The following is a 20,209-nucleotide window of genomic DNA, read 5'->3' on the forward strand; positions in this document are numbered from 1 at the left end:
AATTAGTTCGCTTATTGGTTTGGCATATTTCTGGATGTATGTAACGGGAAGGCCCACTCTGGGTATGAGTGGCATCACTCAAAGGGTAGGAGCCTAGAAGAGATAAAAGGGAGAGATCGGCTGCTATTGTTGCTTTGCTTCATTCTTCCTGCCGTGAGGTTTCTCCTCTGTGACGCACCTCTGCCATGCCACCCAGCCTTAGGGTCAGCCAGTTATGAACTGAAACCTCTACAAGTTCAGAGCTGCATTGAACCTTTCTTTCTTTCAGTGTTGGCTATTTTGTCTCACAACAAGAAAATAACCAAAACACCATTTATGTGGGTTCTTTGTGTCAACCCAGTGAAGATTGAGACTTTCCTGAAAAATGAGTTTTTTTGGGAATAAGTTGTGCTTTGCCATGGGGAACCTGTGTTCCTTGCAGCCATGAGCATATTCTGGGGGTCGTGAAGGAAGAAGCTCTGTGAAGAAAAGGGGGTGTATATGTAAGTTGTTTGGAAACTATGTGGACGCCATATACTGAACATCATCTCAGTGGATGCTGTTAGTCCCTGCTGTCAGGTGTGTATTGTAGTGCAGAGGCCTGCTGTCCTTTTTGGATCATATAAAAGGCTACAATTTGGAACTATTTCATTGGGGACTGCAAGCTCTCTCTAAGTTCCCAAAGTGAAGAACCAGAGGATGAAGAAAATATGGAGACAGAAAGTTGGGGTCAGGTGGACCCCTTCTCTGGATGGGAGGAAGAGACTGTTCAACACTGCAATACGTTTATACATTTGTCACACCATGCCCTTTGCTTAACTAGCTTGCTACTCATGTCCCATGCTCTCCCATGTTCTCAGGGATGGAACCCTTGTTCACCTCCAACACTCCATGCCCTCAGGGTGATCTCAGGAGCTCCATGCCCCTGGGGCACCTCTGTTTGGGCGCTTGTGCTTTTGACTTCACACATGTGAATGATCACTGGCTCAGCAGCTCCCAGTACTATTTCTTGTGACATTTTCTGTCACCAGGTAAATAGTACCCAAGAGCCCTCCCCTGATATCCCCATTTCCCTCCTCCATTTTGTTAGGTTTGACACAAATGACTCCATTTGGAGTCTAACAATTTTCATATTTATAAGACACACATATATATGTATATATACACACATGCAGGCACCCAGGTACAGATTCATAAATATACAGATATATACCTTGGTCCACTAACTTAATTCTTTCCATGATCTTTCCATGATTCTGGCCACAAATCAAATTGGACAAGAACCAAATCAAATTTCCCCATGAGGTCAATCTTGAACCTAACCATTGAATTTGATTCAGTTCTCATCCAATTCAGACTGTGGGAAGAACTGAGCTCATATACTGAGTTGACGTTTTATATAGTTATAGAGGCACGTGAAAAAAGTGAGCAAAATATGAGGTGACTGTTAATTTTTAAAATGTATTACAGTAAAAGACACTTTATTGCCACTAATCCCCTCAGAATACTCCTCTTTTTCTGCACTCATTTATCCCATCGTTCTTGCCACTTTCTGAACAGCTCTGGAAATCATCTTTCATAACTGTTTTTATAAAGTGTGGTCCAAATTACCCTGAATATGGGTAATCCAACAGAAAGGCAGGTTTGTAAAATATGATGTGTCCTCATGAAATTTATTCACTGGACTTGACACCATGTGACTTCTGGCTTTTCTCCAGCATAAAAATGATGACCAAATCTAAAAATTTTGAATTGTTGCAGGACATTGCAGTATCCAGCATGGCACAACTAGAGACATTTAAGAAAGGAAACATTCTTAAATTGCTTCAGAAAGGGACAAGAATGTTGCAAACAGTGTATGTGAAGAAGGAAGGGAGAGGATTTTGAGAGATATTAATGACAATGTGTCTTTCACTGTAATGAATTTTTTTAAAATGTAACCATTCACCATATTTTTCACATTATTTACCCAGACACACACAGACTCAGGTGCACATACAAGAATTCATGGACTCACATAAACACACATGCATAGACACACAAAGGATGTGACCACTCACAGACACACCATGAGCTCTATCTTACTCTGGACCACACAGACACCAAAGAGGCCACTCACGTGACACCTCCAGAGGTCTGGGCCCAGAAGGGTGAAGCAAGCCCTGGTGACAGTGTGCTCTGAGCTCACATGGTGAAGATCTGTGTCTTCTTCATTTAGTGAAGAGGAACACCACGCATCGCCCCCCAAAAATTTCTTGGCTGCAGTCTCTTGCCTGCAGTCTCAGTTATTGCTTCATGGGTGGCTGGGTATGAGCATTCAGAGGGCACTTTGCACTTTCATTCTCAAGGGAAGACTGTGACTTAAGTCTCATTTCCCTATCTTGCAACAGAGGAATTTAGTGGACCTCCAGGTACACTGTGTACCTACAAGGCAGTGAAAGGGAAAACTGCACTAGGGAAAACTATTCTGTTAAAAAATTTGTTCTCTGTAAAGATCCCTAACTCTGTAACTGTTTCTTGGCTCTGTAGTTGCTTTCTTGACCCCTGTAACTACGAGAGCATAACCTAACACTAAGGATACTTGATTGTATCAAGTTTGTGGTCATTAATCTAGTTTATAACTGATTGTCATTAATCTAGCTCTGTAACTGATTATCTCACCTGGCTCCCAGATGCTCACTGCCTGGCTTTTGGTGGAAGTTATTCCATCCAGGACCACCAGGGTAAAACAAAGCTATTCACTGCTTCCTAACTTTCTTGGGTGTCATTCCTTTCCCAGACTCAGCTTTGCCACAACATTCTTGGTTCTTGGACTAGGAAGGCTGTGCTTCCACTTAGCCCACTGGGGCCTGGCAGCTGGAGCAGAGACATCTCCAGGATACTCAGTGGGAAGGCACACCCTCCAGATTTTCTTGGAGTCCCTTCATTGGCTTGGACTGGAGGCCTATACTCAGTGCTAAAGGACCCCCTCAGACCCAAAAGAGGGGGAAAGGACACACTCAGGTCAGGTCATTAGATAAGGTAAGACCCCCGAGTGCACCCCAATCAGTCAGTCTGTCCGTCCTGCTTAGTTCTAGCAGAAGGCTTTCATCACCTTTTGTTAGTTAAGGTCACCCTCAAGAGAAAGGGGTTGGAATTTTTAACTCTGAGTGCCTGCTGAGTGATTGTGTGAGGGTTTGCAATGGATGGTGAAAGCAGTAGACCATTCCATCTGTGCTCCATGGTGAAAGACCCCTCTGGGGCCTCAGAGCTATGGAGCTTGAGTGGGTCAGATTTCTGCATTCCATGTAATGCAGCTTCTGTAATGAGAGTTTGATCAGGCCCAGGGTGCACCAACTGCCGGATGAACTTATGGCCTCACAAGGGAAGCAGGCAGATCTGACAAGCATTTGGTTTCTCATTTGAGGGGCACCCACCCTTTGTCTGTTTCACCATTGTTCAAGGGTACAAAGCATGCACTGTAAGGAGAAAGAATGGAAACAAGCCAGAGTAAACGAATGGTCTTTGGTGCTGAAAAACTTCAAAAGAGGATTTCCTATCGATTATAGAGTAAAACTGAAACCTTGGAAGCTCCATGCCTTTTGTGAAATTGAATTGCCAAACCTTTGCTGGTCAGCTGAAGTGACACTTGATGCTGAAATTATCCCTCAAGTATGGAGCTAAGTGACAGAGCCCAACAAGTGGGGCCATCCTGACCAGTTTCCTTATATTGACTCCTGGTTCAACTCATATTAGAGTCTCCCACCTTAGCTCCACACTTGTGTCCTGATTGATGAGAAAGCCATTCTTGTCACCAAAACAAATCCACAAAGCCATCTGAGAGGCTCTCAGATTCAGCTCAAGCCAGAAAAGCTTTATCCTGTTCTGCCAGAGGACTCCAATCTGACCTGCCTCCTCCTTACATTTATCACCCCTAAGCTGCTCAGTCAGCCACAACAGCCCACTGTCACCTCTGTCTTCTGTATCACAGCCTTCTTCTTCTCCTGACCTGGAAGCTTCACCAGTAACATCTAATGTGCCTTCTGAAGCTAGAACTGACTCTCCATCATGTGGCAGCCACACTGATCCCATGGAGCTGGGTTGCAGCTGTATCAGCCATCACCTCCACTCTGCAGGTCAGTCTGACCCTCCAAGCCACTTACATCTACCACTTCATATTTCCCCTGGAGTTCAGGGAAATGTACCAAATCAGCTGTCCATGATGTATTACCGCTATTTAGCTCCACTGACCTCTTAAGTTGACCAGACCCACTTGGTTTGACCCAACATAGGACAACTGTCAGTAGCTCCTTCTAACTCTGTTTAATACAGAAGAATGCCACTGCATTTTAGAGCTGGCCCAAGCCTGGCTAAAATCAAAAGTCCCTACTCCTGTGGTTGATCCTCATGCTTGGGAGGATACAGTCCTCCTCCTTGTGTGTCCAAACTGGGACTGTAATACAGCAGAAGGCCACGAGGCCTTAGAACAGTACCCCACTGCTCTCCTCATAGGACTTAAAGGAGGAGGCAAAAATCCAATAAACATGTCTAAAGTTACTGAAGCTACTCAGGAACCCAATGGAATTGCAGCCAAATTTTATGGGGGACTCTGTGAAGCCTACCAGCTCTATTCACCCTTTGACCCTGAGGCTCCTAAAAATTGAGATGGTCAATGCTGCCTTTGTGGCACAGTCAGCTTCTGATATTAAAAAATCCAAAAGGTTGATGGCTTTGCTGGCATGAATGCTACTCAATACCTTCAGATTGCTCAGAAGGTTTTTATAAATCAAGGTAGGGGGGCAATAATGGGAGGCAGATCACAATGTGCAGCAGAAAGCTGCTTTCCTAAAGTGTCCCACCAATGACAATTCCATTGTGTCAACCAACATAAGGGGTCCCTCAAGCCTTATAGCCTGAAGCTAGCAGCAGATCTTATGCTTTGTCAGCTGACTAATGTGCTCATTGCAAACAGTGTGGACACTGGAAAGATAAATGCCCCTACATCTGCAAGATACAAAGAAACTTGATTATCCAGAGCCACCCCACCAGCTCTCTCTCTCTCTCTCTCTCTCTCTCTCTCTCTCTCTCTCTCTCTCTCCAATACAGGGACAACAATGAATTGGTTAAACTGGGCTCTATTAGACTGGGAGCTCATATTCATTGCCAGAATTGGGGGAAAACCTACAACTTTTATGATGGACAAGGGGGCTGAACATTCAGCTGTGGCTCAGGCTGCTGCTCCCTTAACCTCCCGGCAAATACAGGATATTGGCACCACCAGAGCTTCCACTGGAAAAAAAATTCTGTCAAAGCAGGTCCTGCGGATTGGTGGAGTCATGATCAGACATAAATTCTTGCATCCCTCTCCTGGGGCATGACCTCCTTTCAGCCTCCCTCATATTTGGGTCTACTGTCCCAGACTTGATATTGACTCCAACTGTATCCTGAGAGGAACAATGGTACCTACATCAGCCTGAAATGCCTGACAATCACAATCCTGAAGTTTTGAGAGACTTGTTTCCAGAAATATGGGCAGAGGACTCAGCTCTGGGGATTTCTATAAATCATGCCTGTTAGATGATTGAGCTCAGTCCCAAGTGCAACCCCCACTGATGGTAAGCAGTACCTAATGTCATGAGAGGTTCAGTGTGGCACCCGGCAGATTGGAATCCTAACAGGCTGTCAGTTGCCTTGAACACTCCTTTCCTCCTGGAGGGAAAAGCCAGTGGGGACCATCAGCCAGTGCAAGACCTCCATGCCATCAACTCAGCCACCACAACTCTGCACTCGACAGTTTTACCCTCCTGGGTCTGCTTCCCACTGATGTTGCCTGTTTCATCTGTCTGTGTTTAACAGATGCTTTCTTCTGTCCATGGGTCATACCTGTCAGCCAGCCCATATTCACCTTGGAATGAGAGAACCCAGAGACCAAAAGGCCAACTTATCTGAACTTGTTTACCACAAGAATTTAAGAACTCCCCCACACTTTGGGGGGATGCTCTAGCTGCTCACCTGGCCCAATTTCCACATGCAGACTCTAACTGCACTCTCATACAGTATATCAATGATATTATGATTTGCAGTTCAAGTAAATCAGACTGCTGGAAGGGAACAGAGGGCTTCTCCACCACCTATGGGCCACAGGCCATGAAGTATCCAGGAAGAAGACCCAAACACGGAGACAGAAAGTGTACTACTGGGGTCTGACTTAGAGAAAAGACTCAGGCATCAGAGAGAAAAGAAGTCATTTGCTCCATTCCAAGGTCTAAAAATAAAAGACAGCTTAGAGAATCTTTGGGTGCTGCTGGTTTCTGTCAAATCTGGACCCTGGGGTTTGTTGAGAAGGCTGAGCTTTTGTATGACATGTTGACAGGAAAAGAAAATGAAAGAGAACTGTTAAATTAGACTTTAGAACACACTGAATATTTTCAGAGCATAAAACATGTGCTGTCAGCAGCCCCAGCAGTACACACTCCCAATGTGACAGAACCCTTTAACTTGTTTGTTGCTGAACAGGGCAGATATGCAGTATCAAGAGTCCTGACCCAAAAGATCAGACCTTGAGGGAGGCCCATCACATGTTTGCCTAAGAGCCTACACTCTGTGGCTAAGGGCTGGCCTCCCTGCCTGGCAGCAACCATCCTTCTGATTAAAGAAGCTGACAAGCTGACCCTAGGACAAAATCTGACAGTTCAAGCCCCTCATGATGTTCTGAAGTTATTGAATAGTTAGAGACACTGTTGGCTTCCCAATAGCTGTGTTGCTCAGTATCAAGGACTGCTCTGTGAAAATCCCCGAGTCATTTTTCAACTGACTAAACCTCGGAACCCAGCTACCTTCTTGCCCGCTGAACTTGGTCCCCTCAACATGACTGTCCAGGTTTGAGTGGTGAGCCCTTTGCTAGCCGGCCAGGTCTACAGAGGCAACATTTATTGAAGCTCCATACACCTTGTTTACAGATGAAAGCAGCTCAGTCAAGGCTGGGAAACACCAGGCTGGATATGCTATTGCTACCATGGAAGAAGTGCTCCATGCCAGACCTCGATGGCTGGTCTGTTCAGTCAGCTGAATTACGGACCTTGATACAAGCTCTTAAGGGAGCAAAAGGAAAGTAAGTGGACATTTACACTGACTCGAGGTATGCTTTTGCTACCGTTCCTATCCACGGAATGCTCTGCAAGCAACACGGACTTCTTATAGTGGAAGGAAAACAAATTAAAAGCAAGGATGAAATCTCTCAACTCCTACCTGCAATTTGGAAGCCAGAAAGGTTGCCATTACCACTGTGAAGGACCTCAAAAAATAAAAGATGTTGTCACTCTTGGAAACCACAAGACAGATGAAGCTGCAAAATTGGCAGCAGAGGGCTCCGCCTGGGGGCATGTGATTTGAAACAGAAATTGAAAACCCTATATGTAACGCCCTCGATACTGTCCTCAGTCTTGGCAGTGAGCCCCTGTACCATTCCAAAGAAGAAAAAAATAGGCCCAGCAAGAAGGGGCCCACATGGGACCAAACAGTGCTAGGACTTTAACAGATGATCAAATGACTGTCCCTCAGAATTTGGCCTATTAGTGCCTCCATTAGTCAGAGATGTCAAATCTATGCAAGGACTGAGCCCCACTGGGCCTGAACCCCCACCAGGTATACTGAAATTTCCCTTTTTGAGACTTACAGATAGACTTTACAGAGATAAAACCATGCAGAGGCTATAAATATCTCCTGGTGCTTGTCTTTATTTATTCTGGATGGCCAGAGACATTTACCCCTAGAACAGAAAAAACCACTATGCTATCAAAGTATCAGAAATCCAGCCATGGATCGACCACTCTCGGATCAAAAAGGCTCACCCAGACACTGTTGGAAGACCAACCCCTGAAAATAATGCAATAACACTCCAAGCTTTGCTCCTGTCACTCTGGACTAGAGGCCCATCCAGTAATCCCAGTCCTAGCTGGAATGAGCCTAGGTAGTTCAGTCAGGCTAGGAACAACTGCTCTAATCACCAGGAAAGTGGAACTCAACCAATTGCAATAATTGCGAGAGAGATTGGATAACCAGGCCAAAGAATGAAACCAGAAACAGGGATGGTCCCCAGGTCTATCTGACTTGAAACTTGTCCAGGAACTCCAAGGCTTGAGGGTATCATTGTTACAGGACCAAGTAGATTCTCTTGCCGAAGTTGTCCTCCAAAATAGGAGAGGAGTTGCCTTTCTACAGCAAAGAGTGTTACCAAAAAACCGGTATCAAACTGAATGGAAGACTCTTTGCACCAAGAAATCTAGAAAGCAGTGTTTATTATTGTGCTAGTGAGATCAAGTCCAAATCACTAGCACTGAGGCAGTTTTGGGTTTAGTTTAAATATAGTTAGATGGCAGGAAGTACAAGGCATTTCACGATTGGTTACATGGATGTAATTAAGTCATAGTTTGTCAGAAAAATGATTTCTAAATACATTTGCTTAAAAGGAATTGTTTATTTTAGAAACATCCTGGAAATGAGGGGAAGGAGTTCAAGTGGAGCAAGCAAAGTTAAAAAGTATCTTTGACTGGATTACTACTTCCCCCCAGGCAAAGTCCTTGAAGCCAGTTAGAAGCAATATATTTTCAAGAGAGGAAAAGAAAGTGGCCTAAAGGATATAACTGCATGTATATTTAAGTATGTAGGATAGAAAACCATATTACTGAGTTTTTGTTGGATCATTGAACAGAACTGTCTGCAATCTCACTGTATGAATGTCCACTTTGTGTGCTTTAATTTTGTAATTTGGACAACTGTTTCTAAGATGACAATATGTAACCTATTAACTAGTGATTTCTTACGGTATATTTTTTTCTTGAAATTCTGTACTACTTGTACCCTTTTACTGCTTTGGTTGTTTTTTTCTCTTTAAATAAAAAAATAAGCAATATATTTTCTTAATTAAGAAAACATAAGCTGGAAATAGTCAAATTGGCCCAGTGCATTATCAGAAGGAAAGCAGCTGGACCCAGACAGTCAAGGTGACTGAATTCAGCAGGGTGTTGACGTGACAGGCAGCAGGAGCATAGGCAGAGGCTGCTATTTGATTTTAACTTGCTATAACATAAATTGTATAAACTTATAAGTCTATAAGTTTGCTATTCTATAACTGTGTCATTACTAATCATAGAGTTGTGCCCCAGCGGGAGGAGTTTGTAATGCTCAAAGAGAAAACTGCTGTGTCTATGCTAATAAGTCTGAAATAGTCTGGGAAGGTCTGTACCGATCGCAAGGGAGATTAGATAACCAGGCAGAAGAATGAAATCAGAAGCAGGAGGTCTATCTGACTTGAAGCCATAGCTAGGTGCCTTTTGGGTCCCTTGACAGCCCTTCTGTTAATACCCCGATAGGGGCCTGCCTGATTAATTGGATTACCCTCTTTGTTTCAAAACAGATCAATAACGCAAGTTTCCAAATGGCCCTCAGAGGTCCTCTTTCTCATGCAGCTTTAGGTAGCAGCAACACAGAAAAAGACTTTTCTGAGTAATGACAAAAGGGAGAAATGAAAGGGAAAACTGTGCTACAAAAAAGTATTCTTTTTAAAACTTTGTTTTCTTTGAAGCTGCCTACCTCCGTAACTGTTTCATGGCTCTGTAGTTGCTTTCATGACCCCTGTAACCACAGGAGTGTAACTGAACATTCAGGATTCTTGATTGTACCAAGATTTGTGGTCATTAATCTAGTCTTGTAACTGACGGTCATTAAGCTAGCCCTGTAACTAATGACCCCAGCCTGCCAGCTAATCAGAAGAACTATCAGGCTGTCCCAGCCTGCCTTTGTAACCCCTGCTTACGCCTCATGTAAGAATGCTGGCTCATAGACACTCACTGCCTGCATTTTGTTGGAAGTTATTCTAGCCAGGACCACTGGTGTAAAACAAATCTGCTCTCTGCCTCCTGACTTTGAGTGTCATTCCTTTCCTGGCCACAACAGCAGTACTGGGGTTCCAATATTCTTGCCACCTTTCTGTGCTTCTGTTTGTATGTTCATCTTCAAAATGGAATGCTGAGAGTTGGCCTAAAAACAAAGGCAATTACATTAATCAATCTTAGAATTTATTTTGAGAGTCCTAACTGTGGATTAAGATGATTTTACTTGATACACCTTTCTTGCTCTGTTCCCTGGGCTCTCTACTACAGAAGCACAGTGGAATTTTTTTTTTTTTTTTGAAGATTGTTATCTCTAATTGTTCATCAAGTTCCCTTATAAGAGCTTTGTTTTGGGAAATGCAGCTTCGATTCCTAAGGGCACAGGTCCCTGGCAGCTATTGGCCTGGAACACATGGGTGCAGCTGCCCCATGTGGCCCTGCCAACCTCCCTGTCCCTGCTCATCCTCCTTCTATGCTGACTTCCCACACAGCACAGCTGAGCTCCTCCTAACAGTATCTCCTGGGTTCTCTCCATGGCTCTCTCCAGCCTTCCTTGTGCTCCCAGATCCTGTCCAGGTGAGGACACTTTCCATTGGCTTTCAGGAGCTCTGTCTGCGCTATTCAGGCTGGGCTGGGTTTGCAGCAGCCACAAAATTCCAAACTTCAGGGTCTTAACTTAAACCAGCAGACTGATTTCTGGCTCCCTCTATAGGCCTCATGAGGGATGGTCAGAGGCCACGGCCAGTCTGGTAACAGAGATCAGTGAAGGCGGCTTCCTCTCCTCCTCCTATCCCGTCCTAACCCTGTTCACTCCAGTTCTTTTAATCAAACCTTACAGGACAATGTCAGTACTCGGCATGATACCCATGCATCTGGCAGAGGACTCCATTGCCATCTGAGTGCCTGCTGGGGTGTCTTCGAGCTTGAATAAAAGTACCATGAGCCCTGTCAAGTGCCAACCACTGGCAAAAAAGAACAAATCCTCCCCAGAATTGTGGCCTAGATATGGCCAGAGCAGGAGATCTAGGGAAAAAGGAACCATAGCAGTGAGTGCTTACTACAGAAAGAGACTTAATACAAGATATTCAAAAACATAAGAATTTCAAAGATCGGTTTACAATGGAAGCCCACAAAGTCAGGTGTGCAAGAGGGCAAAAGGCCCATCTGTGCACTGGGATACAGCTGAAGGACTGGCTCTCATTGTACTGTCCCTGTGAGTCTGTTTCAGGAGGCACCAGAAGGCTAAAGGGTCTGCGCTTGAATCTGGGAGATGACATCCAAGGCGAAGGTGAAGACAGGACTCCTCTAAAGAAACAGTACCAAAGGTGCTGTGGATACTCCAGAAGTCTGGAAAAGCCAGAAGAGGCTTGTTTGCTTCCTTTTGTTCTAGCTGCTTTTGCTCTGGCTGCTGCCTGGAAGTGTTGCCCCCGTGCCACACCACCCCTCCGTGCAGCCAGCTGATTATGGGCTGAAACCTCCACAAACAGTGAGCTAAATAAATCTTTCCTTTCTTCATTTTGGGTGTTGGGTGTTTTGTCGCAGCAATGAGAGAAAAGTAACTGAAACAGCCTCCCTATTCAGGAATGCACAATGAGATATCTTTTGGTTTAATTATTTGTGCGAAGGGATTAGGGCAGGGTCTCACTATGTAGTGCTGTCTGGCCTTGAACTTGCTTATGTATCCCAGGTTGGTCTCAAATTCATGCCAGTCCTCCTACCTCAGCCTCCCTAGTGCTGATATTACAGGCGTTACCACCACACCCAGCCTCAGTGTATATGTTCTTAAGGAAACGGAACGTTTGCATGAAAAATTAATGTAATACTAAACCATATATTCATTTGATATACTTATTTAAAATAGAAAATAACAGGCTATATACTGCCTGATTTTGTGTGTGTATACTTTTTAGAATTCCAGCTGTCCTCTGAAATTGATGGCCTTACTTTTCTCTTTGTTGTTAATCTATTATCCTTATATGGAATTTATTCAGGGTACATTTTTATTTTATTGTCTAGGTATTAGTCCAGACTTATGTTTGCTAAGTGTTTTCCAAATGTTCTTTTAAAATAGGCTGCACGTGTAGCATGGCATCCCTTCTTGCTGGTCCCCTGGCACTGATGCTTTCCAAGTTGAGGAATGGACACGCACACACACACACACACACACACACAGAAACAATCACAGTTCATTAATGATTTCAGAATTTGTGCACATTTTTTAATATGGCATAAGTTTGAAGAGACTTTTGCCTTTTAGTTTCCTTTTTAAAACATTTCTAATAGCTGAGTGTATACTGCATACTGAGCTGCATACCTGTAACCCCAGAACTCTTAGAGGCTGAGCCAAGAGGATGGAATTTCAAGCCCATCCCTGAGCAACTCAGCAATTTAGGGAGACCCTGTTTCCAAAAACAAAAATAAAAACCAAAACACCTGGGAATGTAGCTCAGTGTGAAACCACTAGGTTCAACACCCACTACTGAAAAATAATACTTTTTTTTTGAGACAAAGTTTCACAGTGTAGTTCAAGCTGACTTTGAGCTATGTAACATAGGCTGGCTTTAAACTCATGGCAATCCTCCTGCCTCAGCTTCCTGAGTGCTGGGATTATAAGCATGCATCACCACACTCAGCTACTAAAAAATAATTCTTATAAACTTTTTATTTTAAAATAGTTTTATACTTTTGGAAGAGTTGCAAAAACTATAAAAAGAGTTCTCACATACCTCTCAGCCAGTTTCTGTTATTGTCATGATCTTGCATTACTATGGTGCATGTGTCAGAACAAACAAACCAATCATAGTAGGAATGAACTATTTACTCAAGTTCACACTTTATTCAAATTCTTTAACCTTTACCAAAGGTTACCTCTTCCACGCTGCTCTCTATTCATCCTTGATGTTCAGATGTTGTACCTCTTTAGTCTCCTCGAGACTGTTGTCTCAGATTTTTATTGTTTTTGTGACTTTGACATAATGATGATATTTTTGAATGAACTATTCAATCAAGAGAATGTCTTTTTAAAACTGTATTTTCTTTAAAGTTCAGGTCATTTCTTTCCAAAAAAAGCAGGACTGGGAAATTAAATCAGCTTTTAAACGCAGCTAGAAGAACTCAGAAGAAGACAATAAATAACATTTCAACTGGAGAAAGAGCAAATCACGTCTCTGAAACAGAACCAAATGGAAAAGCAACGCCCCACAGAATGAGATGTGTGTTCACTTTGAAAGAACAGTGAGCCAAATGATAAATTTAATAACCTTTGAGTAAGATAACTAGAAAGACTATCAGTAAGACAAATTTATTTTTGTACATTTTCATCCTCCGATTTGCAGTGGTACAGTTTTTGATTTCTAAGGGTTCATTTTATTTCAGTTTTCAAAAGTGAAAATGATGACTTATTCCTTTTTTGTTGTTGTTGTTTTGCAGAGGCAAAATTTATTTGAAAATTTTAAAGTGCCAAGAGAGGGAGAAACTGTCTCTGCAGAACAAGAACATCCTGGAGGACACAGGGCTGGCTATTCTAAGGAAAGCCACAATAGCCTCAAGGCATATGCTTGATCAAAAAAAGAGATCTCACCCACACTGTTCCAAAAAAAACAGTGAGATTACAGAAAGAGTAGTTAGTGGAGCGCTCAGGACTTTTGCATAATCCCATTTTCCCTTTTACTCACACAGCAAGTGAGGTCTTACAAAATAACGCTTTTAAATGAAAATTTGATATTATTTCAGAACTTGATCCTGGTATAAATATATGTTTGACATATTAATATACAATTAATATGTTTCAATAATGGGAAAAGATTTGATAATACAGTGGTTTGCAAGGCAGGAGATGAAGTGCCGAGGGAGCATTGTGTAGAAGAAAGATAAAAGAAATGTGTTCCACCTAGGTTCAGCACTTACGTGACAAAGAGTTACGGTTAAATCAGGAGCTAGAGAGGTTGCATAACCATCTTTTAGAATCAGAAGATTCTTATACCCGGGAAGCTTTGGCTGCAGAACACAGGCCAAACTAAGGAAGAAAGTCACGGTATTAGAGGAAAAATTAGTTTCACTGCCTCATGCAATGGCAAATACAAGGGGACTTTAGCTGAGTACATCTTGACTGTCAGAGTCAATTAGCAATTTTGTATGTTAGCTTATTTTTCCCAAAGTTCATTGTGTGGCATCTCTCACTTGATCCTGTGACTCTTAAGCAGATCCAGCATTCAAACTCTGCCTCTTCAGCACTGTCCTCGATAATTGCCACTTGTCCTTTTAGGAGAACAGCCTGAGTTCCGGCTCATTTGGTTAGTTATCGTTAGCCCCCAAAGAACTAAGTTAACTTACATGGTTTATTTTCACCAAATGACCGAAGGTTGAATTAAATGTGAATCTGAGAAGTGAGAAGGGAAGAAAGCAGCAGGGTGAGGACCTCGGTCAGGCTGAACAGTTAACTCTTGGATTATTAGAACTTTGGAGCGACAGAGACTGCAATTTATTTTAAAATTTTATTTCTGTATGTCTCAAAAAATATTTTACTCTTCTTTTTAAAAAATATTCTTTGCGGGGCTGGGATTTAGCTCAGCGGCATAAGCACCTGCCTTGCAAGCATGCAGTCGTGAGTTCGATCCCTGGTACCAATAAAAATGAAAAAGACAAAAAAAAATATTCTTTGCTATAATAACATTAGTCTACTTTAGGTAAAGTACCACAAAGGAAAGAACATAGAGCAGAGCTTCATACATCCAGCATAATCTTTTTTAATGCATTACACTTGTGTTTATATTACCTATCCTAAAATCAAAAGTAAGATTACACTATTAATACTGTTTTATAACCTTTTTATGTTACTTAATAACATGAGTATCAGCATGTTAGATCATGTCTTTGTGTAGTACAATGTTATAGTTCAGTAATGTACCATTATTTAACTTTGGAATAATTTCTTAGCCTAATTATTTATCATAGGACAATTAGAGTGTTTTAACTTTTCAGAATCACTGAGTGCTATTATGATATCCTCAGATTTACATTTTTTATTGAGTACAGATTGTTCCATTAGTGTGAAGCTTTAAAGACAGAGCTTCTAGGTCATGGGGCACTGTTAATTTTTTTAGATTGTATTGTCCAGTTATTTTCCAGAAAAATACTGACCATTTTTCTATCAGTACTATGCACTTCTTTTTTTCTATGTACGATTCTGAGGGAAATACAGGGAGATAGTGGATATTATGTGCAAAGAGGTTATTTGTCATTGAGACAATATTCCTGAGGGTGAGTCGCTCTACTTTGCAGGGTGTATTATTGTATTGACTCAGACAGAAATTTTGTTTGATATTGGAATTAAAATAGTGAGCCATGATTTGTAGACTTTTTTTACTTTGTCAGAAATGTGAAAGCATCCTCATTATCACATTATATATCTTGGTTCTTCCTTGTAATTTTACACACTCATCCTCTCTAATTGAAATAGATGCTAATCTCCTTTATCCGTCTAACAACTTCCAAAATAAACCTTCTTAAGTAGAGCTATGATATTGTAACTCCTTTTAGATAAAAAAACAACCTTCCATACTTTGGTCTCATGCAATGTTCCACCTTTGGTTTATTTCATACTATCATCCAAATCTGGCCAAACTATTATACATCTCCTTATAACTACTATTTTCCTATTTATTATTCTTCTACCTTTTTCTTTTTACAATCTTTCTTTTATCTGCAGAGTGACTCTGGTCCCTAACAATTTTTCTGTGAATTCCAGAGGGTACTTTGTTTAGCAAGTTGTTTATAGGTTTGTTTTGAACTTGCTTAATGCTTTGTCTTTGATAGGTCATTTACATTTTATTTAGGGTACCAGTAATTATTGACCTACATTACACTGCCTCCAATACAATAATATATGAGCTTAATAGGACACGGGAATGATGCTATTCATTTTATATCCTTTCCACAGCAAACACTACATAGAGCTTAACTCAGTAAATATTTGTTTTATGAGTAACAAATCTGTAACCAGATTATGGTATTTTGAGTTCTTATTTAATACTAACACCTGGTATTTATTAACTTTCTGTGTGCTGTCATAGGTTAGTTTATCCTTATAATCATGCTTTGATTTGCTAAGCAACGAAATTGGATAAAATCCTTGGACATTTGGGGACAGAGTCCAGGTCTCCGTATCAATTTACAGTTCTATCCACAAGAGGGTGCTATTGGGTAAAATGTCTTCAAAGTGAATTGATTTTAATAAGCTGTAAGAAGCTGCTCCAGTAAGAATTTAGCTATGTAAATGCTCATGAAGACCTGTGCAATATTTTGAATGTAATCCTTATACATTAAGGACACTCACCAGTGACAAACATTGGTAAGTGCTATGTAAGTAAATCACATAGAATCTCTGGATTATTATTTAAGGTAGCAGAGGGTTGTATTAATATAGGCAGAAAGAAAGATGATAATAAAATATAATTAATCAGAACAGTTCATCAGTGGTGTAGTCTTTGGACAGCTGTGAATTCATCACGATTGCAGATGTCAAAATCAAGGGGCATCATTGACTCTATTCCTTATTATCTTGGAAACTGACACATGACGTCAGATTAAACTTTAAATATTATGATAAATGGAACCCTAGAATCTTAACCTGGGAACCTAAAAATTTCAGTGTGTGTATACATTCATTTTTTCCCCTGATTTTCTTGGTTAGCCTAATTTTCAGTCTTTAGAAGGACTAATATTTGTTCAAAGTCATTCAAACGGCAAAGCTGATTAAATTAGTAAAAACAGAGAATAAAAGTTAGAGGAAATCTTCAGGTTTCTTTGAAATCTAACCTGAATGTCGAATTCGCAGTGACAGAGAGTTGAAAGGTAGTTGCCAGGTGTCTTAGTTATTTTTCTCATTGCCAAGACAAAATATCTAGCACCCAGAGTTAAAGGAGGAATGTTTATTTAGCTTGCTGGCTCCAAGGCAGGCCAGCACTGCAGAAGAAAGGTAGTTCTTGATGAGCAGAAGATAACAAAGCAACAAGAGGGGACCACAATTCTTTCCATCCCTTGTAGTTTGCCCAAGCTCCCCAGAGGGGGTTGCACACACACCCTTAATCCTAGTGCCTTTGATGCTAGCATCACACTGTGAATCAATCTCAGTGTCACACATTCTATATCCAGCCACCTCAGAAAAAGTGTCACCATGACTGCATGAAACGTGGTGGGGACATCCAGATACAAACTCTAACACCAGGGGAAGGAGGAGTGTTATGTTCTAGAGGGGGAGTTTCAATGTGAGAAGGTAAAAATAACTCTAGAGAATGATGCATGATGATAAGGATTACATAACATCATAAAGGTACTTAGTCTTCTGAGCTGGGTAATTGAAAATAAGTAGTACATTTTAGCTTATATCCTACCACAATAAAAAGAAATGTAGTGCAAGTGATTCCCTCTTGTTAAATTATCTCTAAATAGCTTGAAATCCCACTTAAATTGAATGTAGTAGGGTATAACAGAAGTGCTTCTTATCTTAGTAGATGGAAGCAGTGTGACTTTGGCTTCTTTTTTTAAGTCATCAAGCCCCTGTGTGACCCAAGTGTTGGCAGGGAGAGTTGAAGACGGCCTTGAAGCAAAGGTATGAAGCTGACCTGCCACTTTCCACCTCCCAAGAAATAGGAGAGCAGTGCTCAGTATCACTGGGCAACCTGCAGATGGTTCTGGAGCACTTCCACCACCGGAAGTTGTCGAGGTATATTTCAGTGAAGAAAACCATCGTCACTGGTAATTTTGGCTTTTTAAATGCTGAGTTAGAGCAGCGATGTGGAAATCCTTGAAAAGTTTCTCACTTGTAGGAGGGAAAGGTAAACAGCCATGAGCAAGTTAACTAAGACTCCTTTTACATTGAAGAATAGAGGATATAAATTATGTGTCTAATTACTAGTTAAAATGAAAGCTGAGGAGCTAGAGGGAGAAAAAATGAGGATCAAGTGATAAAGAAGAATAAGATACACAGAGAAAATATTGAGATATGCTTGGAAGGTGAACCCTCTTTAGAGTATTGATCACCAATAATTGTAATATTGATTCAATTACTGGTTATTTGGTGCTTCAATAACTACATTTTTTGTAGTATTAGAAATTAAATTCAAGGGTACTCTTTCCCGAGCTACATCCCCAGACTGTTTTATTTATCTTTAGATAGAGTCTCATGAAGTTGCTCAAGCTGGCCTCAAAGCCATGTTTTCCCTGCATCAGCCTCCTGAGGAGCTAGGATTATAACCACGTGCCTTAGAGGCTGCTGCTAAGTTTGATCCCCACCCACCCCACTTCCCAGGCACCCAAATCCCTGGAAGGCCTAATTCTCAGCTGCCGGAAACAGTGCCTGCTGTGCTAGGACATGACACACTGGCCCACCGTCCAGGGCACGGTGCCCCCCCCCCCCCCGTTGCTATAGCCAGTACTCAGCCCTTTCGCTCCCCTGATCTCGGCCCCCCTTTACATCACCCCCACCTGATCCTGTCCCACTGGCCCCCTGCCCTATTCATAAAAGATCCAGCTCAATAAACGTGACCCAGGCTCTCCTTTGGAGTCACTCCAAGAGGTCCCGCTTGGAACCCTGTATTCAGGCTGGCTCTGTGTTCTCTCACTGGTGTGTCACCGTCTATCAGCATCTGCCAATGTACACGTTTGAGTTCAAGTGTAAAGTGTGTGGGGGTGGGGCGGGGCACCCGGAAATCAGAGCAGGTTTGCCCTGAGAACCCAACGCGCTTTTTCACACTGCACTCCGCCCTTAGCCTTGTCGCCCTCAGGACATGCACCCTCTGCGCATCCATTCGTTTGTGCACACGCTCAGTAAGAACTGCCCGTGGACCAGCTGCTAGTTGCACAGAGGATGTGCGGATGATGAAGTCACTGGCAGGCTTTTGGTTTTGTATCCAAGCAAAACTTTGTGTTCGTACCCGTGTGCCCCTTCAGGGTTACTCTCAGGGTGGAAATTTTGGATTTTAAATATAAAATCATTGCGAGAGTGCGTGTGCGTGCGAGGTAGAGCGCGGCCCTGCGGCTGCAGAGGAGGGGTCGCCACCGAGGAAGCGTTGCGTGGAGCAGCGGAGGGCGGGCGGGGAAGAGGAGCCCGCCGCCTGGGGACGCGGAGAAGGGTTAGGAGAGCGGCGCGAGCTCCGCTCCGGTTGCGCTTAGCGCGGGCAGTGCATAATTGCCTTTTTGAGAGGCTTGGTCTTTGTTGTTGAATTATTAAAATACCAAGTGGTTTAGAATTCTAGTTTTGTCATACAATTTCAAAATATTAATGTAACTTTCTTTTTAGAGGAAAAAGCTATGTATTCTGCTGAGTTAGAAAAGCAAAAACAACTTATAGCTGAATGGAAGAAAAAGGCAGAAAATCTGGAGACAAAGGTGTTATCTTTACATGTAGGCTACAATAATTTTCTTTTACTTATTTTACTATTCTTGATATTGCTTTGCATGCTGTTTGAATGGTTCCTCTGTATCCAGCCCTCTGCTGGTCAGAACAGTGAACAAGATACTCAGGATTTCCCTGGGGGACTTAAGATTTTGAGCAGACATCATGACTGTGAGATAAAAGGACTTTTGGCATTTGTTTTTTAAGTACAGATGTTTCATTGATCTTTTAAAAAATTCATCTATAAGGTTAACTTTTATGACACTCTTGTGAGCAAAATGCATTAGACTCCATTGCACACAAATTCAAATGTGTCATCCAGTTAGATCTTTTTCTCTGCAGCATCATCCTTTACAAGATTTTTCTCTTTATTATTATGCAAAAGTCATATATACTGTATAAATAAGATGATCCCCTATGCATAGATATGACACCAAAATAGCTTGCTTTTAGGTTTTAGAGAAACTTTTCTAAGTCGTAAGGAGACTCTAGCAACAGTTGGAAGAAATCACCCAGGTGGGATCAGTGGTGATTATGCTGTTTAGAAACGTTATTGTTTCACATAAGCAGAATAGGGAGGTTTAAAGTTTTGATTAAATACCAATGCCAAAAAGTTCAGTTAACATGTATAAGAATAGCAATTTAGCGTCTACCTACAAACTCACCACCCTGCATAAGACAGTTTCTTACGTATCTCATCACAGTTCACTCCTTTCCTAACACCTCATATATAAACTAGCATTTTAATTTATTGCCTATTTTACTGATAAAGGTCATTTTACATAATGTCTGTGCAAACAGCATGATTACAAACTTCCTTATTTATATCTCTTCATACACATGTATAAGAATTTCTTTCAGGTGTGTATTCTGATTGCTGAGTTATAGGCTATGTATGTATGTATGGACAACTTTTTCTCTTTTTGCCAATCTGTGGGTAGAAGTGTCTTAGTGAGTTCTGTGCTGC

The 20,209-nt window shown here is 41.8% G+C and overlaps 1 long non-coding RNA gene across 1 annotated transcript; it reads left to right on the forward strand.

The window, feature by feature from the left end:
* Window positions 1-2,694: 2,694 nt before the first annotated feature.
* LOC106025901 (uncharacterized) lies at window positions 2,695-11,363 on the forward strand. The gene is made up of 3 exons (XR_001199496.2): window positions 2,695-3,000; window positions 3,950-4,094; window positions 11,077-11,363. It is a non-coding gene; the product is annotated as an uncharacterized LOC106025901 (long non-coding RNA).
* Window positions 11,364-20,209: the final 8,846 nt, after the last annotated feature.

This window comes from Cavia porcellus, unplaced genomic scaffold, assembly GCF_034190915.1.
Source record: "Cavia porcellus strain 051 isolate PalLab524CR breed Dunkin Hartley unplaced genomic scaffold, mCavPor4.1 scaffold_31, whole genome shotgun sequence".
Lineage (NCBI taxonomy): Eukaryota > Metazoa > Chordata > Mammalia > Rodentia > Caviidae > Cavia > Cavia porcellus.